We start from the raw sequence: 7,327 nt of genomic DNA, 5'->3' as shown, positions 1-7,327 counted from the left end.
GTCCAAATTACAGACGAAGATACAGTGCCAATGGTCCAGCTCTATCAAAGGCTAAAGAAATGCATTGAAGGACAAGATCACCTTAGAGGAAGATGAGCAGTGGAAGGCGGCTATGGATTGGGAGTTGAGAGTTTTACACTCTGTCAACATCACTCAACTCACTCCCAATCAAATCAATGCTCAATGGCACCAACAATCCCTACCATACCCTCTGATCAAAGTAGAACTCTTACAGGTAAAAGAAAGGTTATACAAGGATATGCAAGAAGATGGCGCAGATAAAGACCACCCGAAGTGGAGGCTAAGTTGGCTGAACAAGAATTCAATATACCCGATTCTGTTCACAAGAACCTGTAGTCTTACAGAAAGATCCAACATTCTGTCCTATACCTAGAGTAAGGACATGGCAAGCGCATGAAGCACTCCAGAAGAAGAGGCCAACTTGGCTCAATTTTCCCAGGCTGCCAGCTCCAGAGAGAGGCCAAGCGACAAAAGAATACATGGTAAAAACCCTAACGGGAACCATGACATTCTTCAAGGGTCTGCCAGATCTCTCCTGTGCAATGCTATATAAGATCTGCAGGATGCTATTCAGATGCATACAGGTTTTCAATGAGCCTGAGCAGACAGAACCCCCATGGCTCTCATTCTTGGAATGGAACAAAGGCCTATGCTACGATCTGAGTGGGCAACCTTCAGAAGAAATCCTTTATGGATTCTATGCCAGATACATGTTCGTGCCCTCACATAATATGCAACCTTTGAAGAGGCATTCTACACTGGCTTCTTCACCTGGCGAACAAAGATATTTGCGCCGGTCATAAGAAACCTCACATCAAGATTTGTAGGATACTCAGCGGTGGAACTGAAAAACTGAGTCACCATGCAATTTTTGCAAGTGCTAGAAAAAGAATGCAATATCAGATACCAAAAAACACTGGAAGCACTGAAAGAACGCCTTGCCCTCCGTCAACCCGAAGACTACTTCAGCCCATAAAGCTGTGTCAAGGGACGACACAGGCGAGGAGGGGGGGAATGTTAGCAGTAAGCTAACACGGACACCATTTTTCGAAGTTCTCCTTGTAAAACAATTATTATTTTGATAAATAGGGAATATTGTAACTCCTATTTTCTTGGTAATTAATGAGCCGGGGCTACAAGCTTCCAGATTGTATCAGCCAATCAATTCCCAGCTTTGGTAGAACCCTAGATTATTAGTTTTGACCACTCAAAAACCTTGGCTAAGGTATAAAAGACAATTTTTGTCAGTTTTTTAGTAAGTTTTTGGATAAGAAATACACAGTGTGAGCTAACGGTGCTCACTTCTCTCCTTCTCGCGCTTCCTACTCCCTCCTCGGTTGTCACATTGCGAATGTGTTTGTTGCATTGCAACCGCAAGTAAGAGCTCTACGCATTGACGTAAGCCATCCACATTATTTCGTAGATTTTGGCGTCACCGACCTGCGGCTAATTTCATCATAACTAGGAATTTACACTTTTAAATCTAAAACTAAGCATAGGCGGGTATTGGGGCATCATTGCTAAGCATTTAGATGCATTCTGGGTCGAAAATGACTAGGTCAAAAATCCACTGCTGTTAATAATCGTGATTTTGGAACCTGACCTAAAGTGGGGTTTGAGGCTATAGGCATGTGTGCTTAGGTCTTATAAACTTGTCCTAGAAGTTTTGTTACGTTTGGATGTCATTTGATGCTGTAACGGATGTGATTTGCTTGCCGATGAGCGATTGGCTTTTGGTGATTTCAGTTACTTGAGTGTAGCCTGAGTTAGATGCGAGTTGTTAGTTGTTTTCCGAGAGATTGACAACCTCTTGTAGCCTCTATGCACTAGTCAAGTCAGCTTTGTCCCATGGTTTGACAAATTAATCGTGGTTCTCGCTAATACTGCAATAATATAGGATGGTGCGGTTAGACATGCGTCCCACAAGATGACGAGAGATGCAAGCACAAAGAATTGAATATTCCTCCTTTGATTGTCATCTACATGAAACTAGAGCTGAAGAGCGCTCTCTATGCGCATATGTATCAAGGTTCACACACAAACGCTAAGGGCTAGATATTTGGGCATAAGTATTTTTACATATTCCCAAAAACTCTTTGAAACTTGGCGCAAGATTGAGACTTGAGCTTGACAAAAGATTGACATTGAACTTTTCTGACACATGATAACATGAAAATAGAATATTTTTTGTCTAATAGAATTGTATTTTAGCTCAATAGTAATAGTTTAATTTTGTGCTATGCTTGGAAAAGGATGAGAGTGGAGAATCATTATACACATCTTGATGCAAGTAATTTTGAAAGTGGGAATACCTATCAAGGTGCCATATTTAATGCTCATTACTATAGTCAATACAAAACTTTTACTAATATTGACACATAAGTTTAATTAATAAACAAATATTTCAGTATATTAAATTATTGTGACTTCGTTGCATGATACAATTGTGAGCTTTGTTTTCTTCCAACTTCAAGACCTGTGTTTTCTGCCAAACCTATAAGAATTAGCAGACATATCACCATTTATGGTCCACAGGTTTGCCTAAAATTGCTGGCATTGTTCAAGAATTAAATGGAAGAGATAAAAATTGATACATTGAAAGAACACTTTGAGCTCAATGAAATTTCCCTTCTCACTTTGTCCACTTACAATCTTTGGAAGGCAAATCAAACTGGAGCATATCAAAACTGACATGGGAGAGGATGTGTATCTGCTTAATCATGAAGCGGATAAGCTCTACAAGATCCAATTGATCTCTATAAACACATCAATGGAAATTAATGGTTCAAAAGGTTCTCCAATCATTGTTACAGATGATTGTGAGGTTGCATCAAGCTCTTCAATCTCAAGTATTATTGGATAAAATAAGGGCCTTACCACTTCAAAGTAACTCTCTGGTTGCTTTGAGTCAAGTAAAGGATATTGTGTAGGTCAATGATCTCCTCAAAAACTATGATGGCTAGATTTATTTTGAACTACCATCTTAAATAAATCAGGAATGTATGGAATGGAGAAAAGGTATGATGGTTACAAGTGGATAGAGTATGTCACCCTATAGCAGTGACAATTTCAAAGGTATTGCATGACTTAGTAGATGCTCTAGTCACCTTCAATGTGCAAATGTTGAATGCCCATTCTACTTGAGATCTAAAATCCATAATGAAACGCAATGGAAGCCCGAGGGATTCACTATTAGTAATGGGGGGATGCTACCTGCATGCATTAAAATTAGAGAAACTCCCCTATGTACGGTATCTAACATGCTAACCTACCCCCCTACATAGGGACAAGATACGGACGTTCTCACAATGAGCCATCCCCCCTCATATGGATTTCGTACGGAATGTAATGACCCCGCTATTTTATGTATGCTAGTAACATAATAATTATAGAAGCACATGCTTTTGCAAAAATACATGTTGAAGTGCAAATGAACAGAAGTGTAGATTGTAGTGTGTTTTCATTTGCAATAGATGTTAAGAGAACAAACCATGAAAAGCAACAAATATAATGAATAGTAAATTTAAAATAAACCAATTGATTCAACGTAATTTGTCAAAAGATGGGCATCATTTTCCTTGTAAACTGATACAAATCTCAGTTTCAAAACATATGATACTAACCACCTACTCAGTAGGCTTCCCACATGGGATTTAAGGCACACATATGAAATGGATTGTTCTCTAAATAAAAAATAATGGCATGCTCATAAACAGCTACGGAAAACCTCACTAAATTCAAAACACAAAAGTTATTAACTTATAATTTTTACTCTAAATGTATCTCTTTCTTATTAACATCTCTCTCTCTCTCTCTCTCTCACACACACACACACACACACACACACACACACACACACACACACACATCATGTACCAAACTCAAATGTTTCTATTCATTCTAGCTTTTGCAAACAATGTGTAATAGAGTATTAGAACTATAAAATAAAGGCAAACTTAAAATTCTCCTGGTTTTTAGGTCAAAATTTGAAGCTTTTGCTAAAAGTATTTTCGGTTCACTTTTTTTTTTTTGGTTGCAAAACTCACTATTGTGAGTGGATAGTATTAAGAACATCAGAAATATACACCAACCTTGAGCTCCGACTGAGCCTTGAGGCTCAAAATATTACAAGTTTTCTGCTTGACATAGAGACCACAACTACTCCTAGGCTTTACTTATTACAAGATGTCATGTATTGTTCTAGACCAGTCCTCTGAGGCTTGTTAGCCTCCGATCATGTGGATCGTCACTCTGCTCTCTTGTATTATTTCACCAAAGCTTGCCACAGCCAGATCCCCCTCAAACACGCGGTGGTTCCTTGCTTGCCAAATATGGAAAAAGAAGTAGTACCTGATTATTTGAGTGCAATCAAGCTGGGTTATTAAAATTCAAAGGATCAAAGCCAAAACTCTTGAAGAGAAAATTGAATAAACGATCCAAATAGCTTTTGTTTAACAAAAGAACCAGAGTATAGAGACCAATAGCAAGAAAAGAGCACAACAAAAGCAACTTTATATGAAAAGAACCACTAACCAATGAATCACAAAACCAATGATTGAGAGAACGCTGATATGGATGGCGATGGCATACTCTTCGAAAGCCCATTCGTAGACAAGAGGCTTTCGATTTTTGCGACCTTTTCCTCTTCGCCAGAAAAATGAGTGGAGAGAAGAGATGTTCTGGGATGTGCATCAGAGCCTTGAATCTGGATGGGGCTTGCAGTCCATAGCTGTGTGGAGGTCGAAGGAGAAGGTGGCTTTCGACACATTCTCACTTAAAATTACCATAAGGGAACTCACATTCCCATGTTTCCCCCCGGCTTGAAGCTTAAAATCCCTGGAGTGGATTTTGAAGGGAATGTCAAATTCTCTCTTGGGAATTCCAATTTCCCTTTAGGGATAATCCTCTTCTATGTGGGATAAAAAATGTGAATTGGGAAAAGTCAAGGGAGAGTACTTTCCCTACTTGTCAAAAAGAGGGAAACTATTAGAAGAGCTATCTTCCAACGTTTTCCCAGGTGGGCTTTACTCTCTTTTGACTTTCCCATGTTACATAGTTAAACTTAAAAAATAACTAGAAATATATAAATTTTATCAACATTGTAGCCCTAATCTTTCTATTTCTTACAAAATACCTTACCTCATAGACAAAGTATTGCGAGTTGCTATACATTTCAAGCAATTTTTTCCTGACAAAACAAAATAAAAAAACATCATTCGAATTTCCATTGCAAATGTATTGTTTGCAAACTCAATGAAAGGTACACAATTTCGGGCTCTATTCATAGTGAGGGTACTCGATTTTCCATGAAACCTTACTCGAAAAAACATTACTTATAAAAAAAGTATAAGAATATTCTCTTATTTACTTTTCTAAGAGAAGCAATGAGTAGGGGGTACCCACTCATATAAGTGAGATCTAAAGAAAAATAATTTCAAGAGATTCTATTTCTCACATCTATTGGCATGAATCCCCTAGCTTCACCTTGAAGGCCTTTGGCCGCCCTATGCAAAATGTTGATATGGGTCAAATAATTCAAAATGCAAGGGATGTTTTAGAAAAGTGTCATGCTTAGTGATGTTGGTCGCGAGGGGGGGGCATAAGGAGATATAGACACACATCATGAACCATGGGAGCTGGTCGAGGGGGGAGAGGATTGCAAAAATCTTCCACCAAATGATTTCTTTTGACGAGGAGCAAGGAAAGGAGTGAGTAACCTCACATTGAGATAATCTACCTTAACAGTCATCCTGTTGATTGCCTTTAAATTGGCTAAATAAACTCTCATTTTGTCTCTATCCAGGATCTTGAAGCAAATAATTATTTAAGTTGGGAAAAAAATACGTAATGTATATGCAACAATTGCTATTCCTAAATGGTTTCTCTTAGTCCCACTACTTTCCAAAATAGTAGAAATGAAGCTAATTAATGAAATATAAACTTTCCTTGCATACATGCATGAACAAGAAAGTAAATTTCTTGCTTACAAGACTTTAGATATATTCCACATTCCTTGAAATAAATGAGCGATGCAACTTTAAAAAACAAGCATTCTTGGAAGAACTCGTCTTCATAACAAACAACTAATGCATAGCAACTTCAGCTAAAAAATGAATTGAGTACAAAGTACATAGCACAAGGCACTCATATTACACCAAGGTACTCCTTTGCAAGAAAAAATAAACCAAGATAATGCTTCGTTGATTCTTGTTAAATTACTAACTATATCTCATAGCACGTTCCAAACCTTAAATGTTACGTTGCACCATGGTCAACAACAGTAGAGAAAGCTTCGCAATGAAGAAAATCTAAGTAAATGTTCTCTCTCTACACTATAGACAAAGGGGGAGGGATTCAAGGCCCCCCCAACCCCCGGTACGCAAGTGGCGTGAGTCTAATTCTCCTATGAGAGCCAATGTGCTCTGCAACTTGACACACAAATGAGACAAGGCGCACATGAGAGAGAGAGAGAGAGAGAGAGAGAGAGAGAGAGAGAGAGAGAGAGATTGGGGGGTCCATCGGAGATGATGCCCTCACTCATCACCTCCACAATAGTACAAATTATGATCCCAAGATACATACATGAATCTTCTCCATTCTAGACATTCCTTCTTTATATCAATTCGAGTATACAAAGCAGTGTTCCTAAGTGAAGTTGTAAGTTCGCACATCCTATTTTAAGACCTCAAAAACAAGGATAAATCCCAAATTTCCTATACAAGGCTTGGCAAACATCAATAATTCCACACATCTTATTTAGGATTAAAAAAAAAAAAAACGACTCCTAAAGCCCCAGACAAGGCTCGACAAACATCATTTGACTACAGCTACAACCACGCACATTCATTTAGGACTTACAAAACAAGGACAACTCTTGAAGCCCCTAAACAAGGCTTGTCAAACATCATTGATTAAATCCTTGGTGTATTTTTATAAGGGCTGAAATTCAACATTCAAATAGAAAAATCACCGAAAAATTTGGAGGATTATGGTGTCAGAACTAATACACTCTCAAAATAGAAAATTGGGTGCCAAAAGACCTCAAGTGCCACCCAAACACAGAAAAGAAGACATATAGGTTGTGGCCAAGGCTCGTATCACACACGTTCGCATGCTCGCTCGAATGTGTGTTCAAATAATAGATTGGTCATGGGCTGCAGTGTGCGGGAAAAACCAATTTCCCAAACATACAAAATTTCTTTTCTTGAATTTGTTAAGAGGAAATTTAAAAAATAAGTTTACTTTTTCAAAATTTTACACTATTTTTCTATATTTTGGGATGGATTCTCCTTTTGCAGTTGCCCTC

Source organism: Adiantum capillus-veneris, chromosome 2 (assembly GCF_014529385.1).
Source record: "Adiantum capillus-veneris isolate H3 chromosome 2, ASM1452938v2, whole genome shotgun sequence".
Classification (NCBI taxonomy): domain Eukaryota; kingdom Viridiplantae; phylum Streptophyta; class Polypodiopsida; order Polypodiales; family Pteridaceae; genus Adiantum; species Adiantum capillus-veneris.
This window is presented reverse-complemented; position numbering follows the sequence as displayed.